Raw genomic sequence first — 8719 nt, forward strand, 5'->3', positions numbered from 1 at the left:
TTGTGGAAATTCCAGTTCCTGAATCACTTGATATAGCTGAATAAGCTACATACAAAGGTGATTATACGACAGCAATCAAGAAGTTAGCATTGGTTATTGCTGTTGCGTATACAAATTTCAATGCATTTTCAAGAAAATGCTATTCTACTATTAGTAAGTATATTTTTTAAATTGTATATTAATATCCTTTATAGTTATTTGTTTCAGAATGTATTGCATAAGCCATATGGAGTCATTCAATGGATATTTAGTATGTCTTTATCTTTCCTTGGTTTTATTAAGATTGTTTTATTGGTATGATTTCAATATTTATAAGTTATTGGTAAGTTTTAAATCTATTCTAAGCATTTATGCATAGGAAAGAATTATACAATAAAATAAAAATTATAAGTTTATAAGTATTTTAACGATAAAAGGTAAATGGATGGATTGGATGATATTTTTTATTAGTGGTATTTAGGTAAGGTATTTTCAGATTTTGTTAATTGAAGGATTAAAGCTTAATGTTTAAGAAAATAATTAATGTTAAAGTTTTAGAATAGAAGTAGATGATTGTAAAGTTGCTATTGTAGAAATAATACTTAACGTAAACTACATTTATTAATACACAATTAAAAAGTGGTGTTATTATTCAGAGTAATTAGTTAGTTGCATTGAGAGAGATGATAGTCAATAATATAAGGATAATTTTGCATGGAATATATTTCATTTTTTTTGTTTTTCGTAATCAGTATTTTATATTTTCATGACAATGAAAATACAAAATATTGATGCATGCATGGTGTGTCGTGTATATGCATGTGTGGTATTATATATTATGAAATTAATATATAATTTAGTTTTTACTATTAGATTTAGCTGTTAGATTTATCGTGTTAGTTTTTTTTTAAATGTTTATTTGCTCAACGATCAAAGACTGAACGTTTTGCAAATTTATGTCAAAAATAATATTTTTCATTGGTTTTTGTCAATAAATTTTTTAATGGAAATTCGATGAGACTATGGATACGGTGATTGTCCAATTCTCAACAATTTCCATGCAATATGTTAAATTATATTTGAATAATTATTATTGTTTATTACATAATTTATAATTATAATTCTGATATTTAGGAAAATGTTACTGGTGTCAGTTGGTAATCATATTTCATCGGTATTTCGTGCATTCTATGTTATCGTTAGCGATAGGTAGTTATCTGTAAACTTTGAGCAAACATTTATATTTAAAATATTTAAATTTTTGTAATTTCTATTATCACGCGATTGATTTATAGTTTTACAATTTGACATTATAATCTAATGATGTACAATTTTATATTATATTGAATTGCATTTATTTTTGATATTACATACGAGTTTGTAGTATATAGTATTAATTCCGACCACTACTGACGCTGCAATCTTATTTTTCTGCATCGATAATATAGGAAATGTTATTAAATTAGTAAGCTCTCTGTAACTCTCTATACACGGGACAGAGTATCTTTACTTTAGATCATTGAGATTTATTTTTTATATTGTTGTTTCTGTGCCTATATTTTATACCGTTCTTCTATTTTCAAGGTACTTGCATCGTTGTAAATTTTCATTACTATCTCCGCCCATATAGATTACGAAATTATATACACGAAGGCATTAGCTTTGACAGGATATTCATTTGTAACGACGCGAAATTACAGGTAATTGTTGGTAGGTTTTCATTAAAATAATCTGTGTATACTGTGTTGTAATCGTTTAATCAAATCTGGAGTGTTGACCTAATGGTATTTATAGTTACGCAAATTTTCAACAACATTGATCTTTCGATTTTCTCGAGTGAATTATTTCATCGACTAGAACACGATTGGATACGATAATATTTTTGCAATTCGAAGCGTAATCATGTAATTTCATTTAGCCGTTATTGTTTTGCAATATTTCTTTTCAATATTTCATTTTTGGACAAATTATCTAATAACTTCTTTGCGAAAGTTTTGTTTCATATTGTGAAAAGAATTAAAAAAAAAAAAATTCAAACAACTTTTCTCAACATAAAAATCAAATAAAAGGAGAAAACATTTCGCAGAGAATTAGAGAAAATTTTCTATAATACGAATATCAAATTTGCAATATTCATGACATTTCTTATAAAATATTTATAATGTAATAAAAAAAAGGTAGTACAACCCTTCTCGAAGCGGTTTCTGATTGAACGCTTTCAACAGATTAACCTAGGCTATTTTTCTTTTTACGATCCATCCCAATTTGCATGTCGTAAAAATCGTTGTTCTCCGATGAAAATTTACAAACGATTTTTCATAGATATTCGAGTCTTTCTACGAAACTCGAGAAAATCGAATGTGTTCGAGAAATCATCCACGTGCTCTTCGCTCGGTTTATGAATAAGGATAATCCCGATTTGGAAAGTCAATAGGTTTCTTTAAAGGCGCGTAACTCGTGCGATGTGAAAACGGTAGCACAATATATTCAAGAATTAGGTTAATTCGCTCGCAATTCACTCGACCTACTAGACACTTGACTACAACACCAATATCATCCACGGTAATATTTTGTCGTAAAAAAAAAAAAAAAAAAAAAAAAAAACTATACAATTATCGAATCGAAACAACGATTCGATATTTAAATTTTTTCCACTTTCCACTCGACACCTTTTAATATCTATACGCTTCCGGGTACGAGCACGAAGTTTTTTCTCGAAATCGTTTCGCGCGGCTAACGAGTAGGAAATTAGGTTGTTACATTGGAACGACGACCTCTGCGCAAGGATCGAAATGTTCCTCGTGTTCAAACTCTCCGATTCAACGTAATAAAATTCCATCAGGTGTGACGGTATGGGGACCCTCGAAACGACCCAGATATGACCCTGTGGTGAATCTAATATCGAATCCAATCAATCCTTGACTTTTCCACTTTTGATGGATTATTATTTTTTTCGATAATTCGCCTCTCAAAGTTTCCTCGTTTCGAAAGAGGGAAACGGGCGGATATTTCTCCCGAGGTCTCTCCCGATGCCGTAAAATTACCGTAGGTGACGAAAAAAAAAAAAAAAAAAAAAGTCGATGCTCAGGGTTAAAGAGACCGAAAGCTTCCCCGGAGGAGAACGTACGAGGGAGATGGAAAATGGAGCTAACGAGCAAGTTGACGCGAAGGCAACGAGGCGGCCTCATAAAAGGTGCATTCGTAATTGGTAATTGCGTCTTCGGTGGGCTGCACCGCCTTCCGAGTAACAAACCGGCAATTTACTCGCTGCGTCACGCGCATCGAATGTCCATGAGCTGAATTCGTCTGCAACGGAAGCCCACGAAAACGGCCGTTTCCGGCTGCAATGCTCGAGAACTCGGCAAATTTTGCGAATTCGATATCGCGCCTTGATCCGAATAGACACGTGACGTATCGCGAAATAAATAGTCATTTCGAAACAACATAACGCGAACAAGATGGCATAATAATAATCGTTTCAGATTATTTTATTATTTTATTATTTGAGAGATACGAACACGAAATTCCAAGATTTTTTCGAATATTCTTTATTCCAATGATGTCCAAGTCTATGGTATTTCCGTCTACGCAAATGCTAAGGTGTTTCTGATTCATCGCGCGATTCATCGTAACTGGTACAAAACGTTTATTAAACGTATACGGGTCGTGGAACGTGACTGTTGCACTGTTCCGGAACACGAGCGGACCTTTCCATAAATTAAACCGAGACGAATCCGACAGATCAAGGATCAAGAGGAGGTGGTTCACGGCCGGTCGCGATTCAATAGCGATTTCGATCCGATTTCATCCGTCTTTGGATTCGCCACTTATTCAACGAATATTCGAACTCGTTCGAAACAAATTGATTTTAAATTAAATTAAAAGAAGTTGAAAGCTTGGATTCATTTTTTTTTTTTTTTTTTTTTTTTTTTGACTATTGGAAAGAGAACGACGAGAAGTTGGAGAGGGAATGTTCGATTTAACGAGAACTTGGAAGCGCTTAACGATGCGCGCGACGTGGCTCGATTTTCAATGAATCGGCGGTTAATCGGATCGGATTTGAAATCGTTCGAAGACTTGGATAAAGGACTCGGCGACAAATGGAGCACCTTGCAGCTTCGTACGAAATCAGAATGCAAGGTGTTCGCCTTCTATGCGGCCTGGAAAACTTTATTCAGAATTGTTCCGTGTCTCGACCAAACACGCAAATGATGTTTCTCTCGTGGAGATCTTGATCCAATTAATCGTAATTATCCGATAATCGATACCACTTCGATCGATGATGATTTAATCCGTAGGAAAAAACATTTAGTCAATGATAGCGTGTTCCAACGTGAATCAGTCGAGGACAACTACCGTTTAAACATCCGTTCCTATCGATATTGAATCGATTTTGAATCGCGATCGAACCTTTCGATCTGTCGCGATAAGTAAAAGTCGAATATAAATAGAAACAGTTCTGGAATATAAATAGAATACCTCTCAGATTGCTCAACAGAAAGGTTAATTATATAAGACCTTGTATATGCAAGAGATCTTAATGGAAGAAATGCAAAGTCCGATTTGTCGATTCGACGCTACTGCTATTCCAACACACTTCTCAATCATGAACAAGTAAACTTCGATCGGTTCAATTTTCTTTCTTTCTTTTTTTCTTTTTTCTTGAATTGAAACATAGTCACGCAAGTCACTCGATTATAGCCAGTCGATTACAAAATAGTAGTCACTTTTCTATTCTATAATGACGAAATTTCCCAGTCGATATATGATTTCTCGCGAACCCATCGCGATGATTCAATCATCGATACGAACGATGTCGTGTGGCACGCGCGAATCGAACGCGAAGATCGAGGATCGGCAGGGCATTAATTAAGGCCACGAAGAGTCGTAACATCTGCAACTGTACCGGTTCATTTTTCTCGCTAATCCAATGACTAAACCCTCGTTAGACTTTCATAAGAATCCTTAGCGACTGGACAATTAATTTTCCAATTTTACGACGATATATCTCTCTGCTAATTGCACGATCCATCGTCGTTCCTCCACTTTGGCCTTCGTTCCCTCATTTTTTCTTCTTCTTTCCCCCCCTCCTCCCCCCCTCTCCCTTTTGCTCGATCTCTCTCGTTCCCGGTTTATCTCCGTTCTCTCGAATAAGCCGGTTTATAATAAACGAGAAAACGAAACGATTATTGAAAATGTAACGAAGGACGGTTAGCTATTTAGGTCCATCAAGGATCGAACAGGATGCTCACGACGCGTATCAATATATAACGATCGTCGAAAAAATAACATAATCGTACCGATTACGCTTTATATTATACAATGAGTCACGTAATACAGTTTTGATTACACGTTTCCGATAAGTGGCACGTGTTTCGTGGAAAAGGTCGGGCAGTGTGAAACGGTCACGAGTAATTTCTTCCACAATCGACTTTCAATTTTGCGCGATATTACACGTTATATTATACGTGTACATATATATGTAATAACGTGTAATCAAAATAACTCGATCAAGTTGAGAACGGTAATTGCTCTTCGGACGCATTCTTCTGACGCTGACAAACGGAGAGTGATAATATTGATTGAACGTAATGGAAGGGTTCGAGGGTAAAAATCTTCAAACGCGAGAACAACGTCGCGATTAAATAATTTATTTCATTTCGAGGCGATTGATCAACGAGGCAAAAAGAAAGAAACGATAACGTTTGCTTGTCAGAAAACTTTGGCCACTTAATCGAGAACGAGTTTACAAATCTGTACGCAGACGGGGAGGGAATACAGTGAATCGTGGAAAGAGCGAACGGTATGCTTGTAAATTACCGAGAACAGGTTTCGAAGATTAAAATACTCACGTGATTCCTCGATCTAGATTCCTCCGAGCGTATATAAGAATAAACAACGTTTCCTTCCAAGTCGTAAGATTCCATTACAGTTTTGAAGAAATATTCACAATTACAAAATAATTATCGCGAAGAAGAATTCTTTCTTCTGCAAGATTGATCTCCTCGAGAATTATACCTTTCTCGAATCGTTTCATCGAGAGAAACGAGTGTCGTTAGAAATTAAAAAGAAGAATTTGAGCGAGAATTTTTGATCGTGAATCAGGATCTAAATCAGGATGTAAATCAGCTTTTATCAAAGAAACGAGCAAGAAGGAGGCAATCAGTCTCGAAAATCTCATATGGAACGATTCACGTGTGATTTGATCTCGAACGATGGTGGACCGATTTTTAGGAGATATCGTGATCATTCAAGGATTAACAGTGTCCGTGATGTTGGAAAGCACTGATCACTTCCTTGCGGCTGAAAGTTGCAATCTAATTATCGGGTTAAGGTCGGTAATTCCATTTTTGACGAAGGTCAAGAAACCATCCACGCGATCTGCGGCACGTAGTACGTTCGTTTATTAACCCTTGTTGGAATTTTAGCCAGAATATGGACGACGAATGAGACTTAAATTTTTGAATAATAAAATCATTCTTCAAGGAATTGACTTATATAATTCTTACATTATTGCAAGAATCATACGAGCATTCTAATTACTCATAATTACTCGTGATTATTCGCATTGTAATTCAAATATTTCAAAGTGATTATTTTATTGTAATTTATACCTCCTTAATTATACTTCCTAACTAGCAAAAAAATTGATTTAATGATAAATATTATTGGTATTTAATTGTTGGTATTTAACATACTAAATCATTTATTCTTTTAAATCAACGTCACCTATATCATCAAGAAAATTTTTCAAATAGCAAACCATTTGTATTGATATTAAACAAAATTAATAATTAATAGTTAAAAAAGACAAAAAAATTTGTTTGAAATTAAAGAATTGTCTAAAGATCATAGCAAAATAATAAAAAAAATTCCTCTTTTAATAACGAACCGTGGAACACATAAATCATAGAAATTTAGATAAAGAAGATAATTTTTACGATAAGATAAATCTTGCCAAGATATCCTTGCTACTCGCAACCACAGTTAGTCATTGCTTATATAATAACGCGATATAATAACAGCAATCTTGCTTTAATCGGATCATTATGGATCGTTATTTTTTTTCAATATATCGGTAAATCGATGTAACCGAATGGAACAGGAACCTTGTTCCATTTCAGTCTTGCTTTATCCTTTCCCGCTTTCACGAAGAGACAATTCCTTCCTCGAGTTGCCGCGAGGCATGAAAGGACGAGGATCGATCCTCAAATTCGGCCTCGATGAAAAAAAGAAAAAAGAAAGAAAAAAAAAAAGAGAATTGGATTCCCTTGAATCCACCATTGAATTTCCACGCGGAGACACGCGCGCGGAACGCTCGGCCTCGAAGTCGTTACACGCGAGAAAGAAGCGAAATGGCTTCTTACGTGTGGAATCCCGCGATAATCGGCCACGGATGACACCGATTTATTCCCCCGCCCGAGATTTATCGCCGGAAATTATTGCGAACTTCTTGGGAACTTGTTGGCGAGCTCGAGACTAATTGCCTCCTTCTTGCTCGTTTGTTTGATAAAAGCTGTGGTAATTCGAGATACCGAAGAATCTTGGACGATGATCTTTCGTTTCGTTTACGAAAATTGCGAAATGAAATCGTATTTGTTTCGCATTTAAATATCTTTTTGTGTAAATCGAGGAAAGATTTTTGAGCTTAGAAATTTTACATCGTGAAATATAATTGGAGTAGTATATTGGAATTATTGTTTCGTCAACGCGAATCGATAATAATATCGGATGATTCGTAAAATTTTAAGAATAGTAAGATCGATGAAAATATCGTTTGTTCTTTGGATAAATTCTTCTACATTATTATTCTCTATTCTTGAATTTATTTGATTGTCATTCATTCGAATTGTTTCGACATTATATTCATAGGTATACTTTCAGAAATTAGAAGAGATTCAAAGAAATATAAATGATTTAATTTAGAACCATCGCATTTGCTTTTTCAAAAATTGTCTCAATGTTGTCGAGATAAGATCGTGAAAATAATGACGAATACCTTAAAGAATACAATACTTCTTGTTAAATAAATAATAATTTTATTTTGAAAAGGCATCGAATCAATTTCTAGAGCGATTATTCGTCTCATCGTTTATTTTACAAAATATGAAAGATTCTTCCCTACAATGGGACAGTGTCTCTTCAGACATCGTATCAAAACACGATTTTTTCTTCTTCTTTTTTTTTTTTTTTTGCTCTGAATATTCTCTCAAATCCCAGACGATGGAGAGAAGAAAAGAAAAGACAGATTTCCCATTCAAGAGGTCTCTATTCTTCACTTTTATCACGAGGATCGTCGCGTCAGCGCGAATCTCTGGCGCTTCTTCTTTTTTTTTTTTTTTCAACGTGACGAACCGCGTTGAAGAAGACGTCGCGATAAATCGACCCGTCTAGACCGAGAAAATAGCATCGAAGAACGAAGAGTTTCGTTCGTTTTTGCTCGTGTATTAATTTTGGCCAGAGTGACGTTAGACGCGATAAGATCACGGCTCGAACGTGATCGTGCGGTTCTTGCAACCGTGCTTGACGTCATTAAGTCCGCACTTGAATCCGGATTCCGATCGCGACACGTTGTAATCGTGCGGAATCGTCATCAGGATATGTCTCGATGCTTTAATTAAGATGGCATGGGTAATCAACGGTAATTCGATTTTGCAATGGAAATCGCGTGCCCTCGAGTAGTAGTTTTTTTTTTCTTTTTTTTCCTCCGTGATGCTTAGCGTCGCGCGGTTAAATCGAT

The sequence above is a fragment of the Apis laboriosa genome, unplaced genomic scaffold (genome assembly GCF_014066325.1).
Source record: "Apis laboriosa isolate Shangri-la unplaced genomic scaffold, ASM1406632v1 scaffold21_cov150, whole genome shotgun sequence".
NCBI classification, from domain to species: Eukaryota; Metazoa; Arthropoda; class Insecta; order Hymenoptera; family Apidae; genus Apis; species Apis laboriosa.